A 3180-nucleotide genomic window follows, 5' to 3' on the forward strand; every position below is an offset into this window, starting at 1 on the left:
AAGGCATTATGAACTCAAACTGACCAGATTATGGAGGCTGAAACCAAATACCCCGATTCACTGGCCATTATTTTGGGAGATCTAAACAAGGCAAACTTAAGGAAAGAGCTACCAAAATACTTTCAGCATGTCAATTGTCCCACTAGAGGCAAGAATACTTTAGACATTGCTACACAACACTAAAAGATGCTTATCGGTCCTTATCATGAGCAGCTGTGAGACATCCTGATCATTGCATGATTCACCTTGTACCTGCTTACAGGCAAAGATTTAAAACCACAAAACCAACAATTAAATCAGTGAGGACCAGGATGGAGGAGGCAAAGTTAAAGCTACAGGCCTGCCTTAACTGCACTGATTGGAATGTTTTTGAAAGTACCTCTGCAGACTTAGATGAACTTACAGAGACTGTAACATATGTCAGCTTCTGTGAAGACCTATGTGTACCGACGAATATACAGCGAATATACAACAACAACAAACCTTGGTTCACAGCTAAACTTAAGCAGCTATGTCATTCCAAAGAGGAAGCCTACAGAAAAGGTGATAAAATGCTATACAATCAGGCCAGAAATGTATTAACAAGAGAGATCAGAGCAAAAAGAAGCTACTCTGAAAAACTAAAGAATCAGTTCTCAACAAATGAACCAGCAAACATGTGGAAAACTCTTAAAAATATCACCAGTTATGGCAAACTTCCTTCCCAGGCTGAAGGAAATCAACAACTGGCAGATGACCTGAATGTGTCTTACTGCAGGTTTGAAAGGAAACAACAGCCACCTATCTCCACAACCCCCATCTCAGACACACTAACAACAGCCAAGCCTCCTTCAACTAACCCATCCCATTGCCTTCCCAACCCCTAGTGATCACAGAAAAGGAAGTGCAAGACCTATTTCACAGACCAAAACCAGGAAAAGCTCCAGGCCCAGACAACTCCTTCTTGTTTAAAAATCTGTGCTGACCAATTGGCCCCCATCTTCACCCGTATCTTCAATAAATCGCTAGAGATATGCTATGTTCCTTCTTGCTTCAAATGTTCTACTATCATCCCAGTGCTGAAGAAGCCCACCATCAAGGAACTGAATGACTACAGACCAGTTGCTCTAACATCTGTAGTTATGAAAGCCTTTGAAAGGCTAGTGCTGTCCCACTTGAAAACGATCACGGATCCACTGATAGACCCCTTGCAATTTGCATACGGAGCAAATAGATCAACAGATGATGCTGTTAATATGGCTCTGCACTATATCCTACAACATCTTGAATCTCCAAAGACCTATGCAAGGGTCCTCTTTGTAGACTTTAGTTCAGCATTCAACACCATCATTCCAAACACACTTCTAACTAAGCTAAACCAGCTACAGGTACCTGAACACACTTGTAAGTGGATCATAAGCTTCCTAACAAACAGGAAGCAGCAGGTGAAGCTAAGAATCACATCAGATACCTGTACAATTAGCACAGACCCCCCCCCAAGGCTGTGTGCTCTCCCCACTTCTCTTCTCTCTGTATACCAATGACTGCATCTGAAACGATCCATCTGTTAAATTACTGAAGTTCTCAGATGACACAACAGTGATCGGTCTCATTCGAGACAATGATGAATCTGCATACAGACGGAAGGTTGAACAATTAGCCTCGTGGTGTGACCGGAACAATCTGGAACTGAACACACTCAAAACTGTAGAAATGGTGATAGACTTTAGGAGAAACCCTTCCATACTTCCACCTTTCACAATACTAGACAACACAGTATCAACAGTAGAGACCTTCTAATTTCTAGGTTCTACCATATCGCAAGATCTAAAATGGACAGCTAACATCAAAAACATCATCAAAAAAGCACAACAAAGAATGTTTTTTCTGCACCAACTCAGAAAGCTCAAACTGTCCAAGGAGCTGCTGATCCACTTCTACAGAGGAACTATTGAGTCTGTCATCTGCACCTCTATAACTGTCTGGTTTGGCTCTGCCACCCAACAAGACAGACACAGATTTCAGAGGATAATTAGAACTGCAGAAAAAACAATTGCTATCAAACTGCCTTCCAATTAGGACCTGTATACTGCACGAGTCAAAAAGAGGGCTGTGAAAATATTTACAGACCCCTCATATCCTGGACATAAACTGTTTCAATTCCTACCCTCAAAACGACGCTATAGAGCACTGCACACCAGAACAACTAGACACAAGGACAGTTTTTTCTCGAATGCCATCACTCTGCTAAACAAATAATTCCATCAACACTGTCAAACTATTTACTAAGTCTGCACTACTGTTAATCTTCTCATTGTTCCCACCACCCATCTCCTTCCACTTATGACTGTATGACTGTAACTTTGTTGCTGGTATCCTTACAATTTATATTGATATTGTTTCCTAATGGCTTATTTGTACCCTATGACTATCATTAAGTGTTGTACCTTATGATTCTTGATGAACGTATCTTTTCTTTTATGTACACTGAGAGCATATGCACCTAGACAAATTCCTTGTGTGTCCAATTACACTGGGCCAATAAAGAATTCTATCCTATTCTATTCTATATTCAAAATTATCAATCTCTAGGCCATCAGGGCAGGGTCTGAGTGACTCAGAAATTCATGACCAACAAGACAAAACCAAAACGTTATCATGATCCTCACTCACACTGAGCAGCACACACTTTGTCTGGTCTTTTTCTTAGCAAACATTCAGGCCTAAGTATGGGATTAAAAAAATGCATTGGTTGCTCTTGTGGATGTTCTACCCTGGAATGTGGGTGGATAGAAGCCCCTTTCTTCTTCTGTTAATTCTCTCAGCAGCATTTCATCGCTTCAAGCATGGTATCATTTTAGATTATCTCTGAAGTTTGCTCTGGCTGGAGAATGTGAAGTCCATAAGAGAAATCTAGTAATAATAAAAATAGGTATTAAAACTAAATGGAAAGTAATACACTTTTTGAAACACCCAAAGGAAACAAAGGTTAAACAAATGAAAAGCACATTTTTCATACAGAGCCTCCTAGTCTTTGGTTGACCTTGTTAGGTGTATTGTGTAAACTAAGCAATATATTTAACAAGTTTCGATACTGACTAAATAGAAGCAAAGCACAATATTAAGTGAATAGATATATAGAGGAAACATTTATCATAATAGCTACTCTTAATAATTGTATTCTTTTTATGTTGTTTAAGT

This window comes from Pituophis catenifer, unplaced genomic scaffold, assembly GCF_029215685.1.
Source record: "Pituophis catenifer annectens isolate HBS135680 unplaced genomic scaffold, rPitCat1.0.hap2 SCAF_6, whole genome shotgun sequence".
In the NCBI taxonomy this organism is placed as follows: Eukaryota; Metazoa; Chordata; class Lepidosauria; order Squamata; family Colubridae; genus Pituophis; species Pituophis catenifer.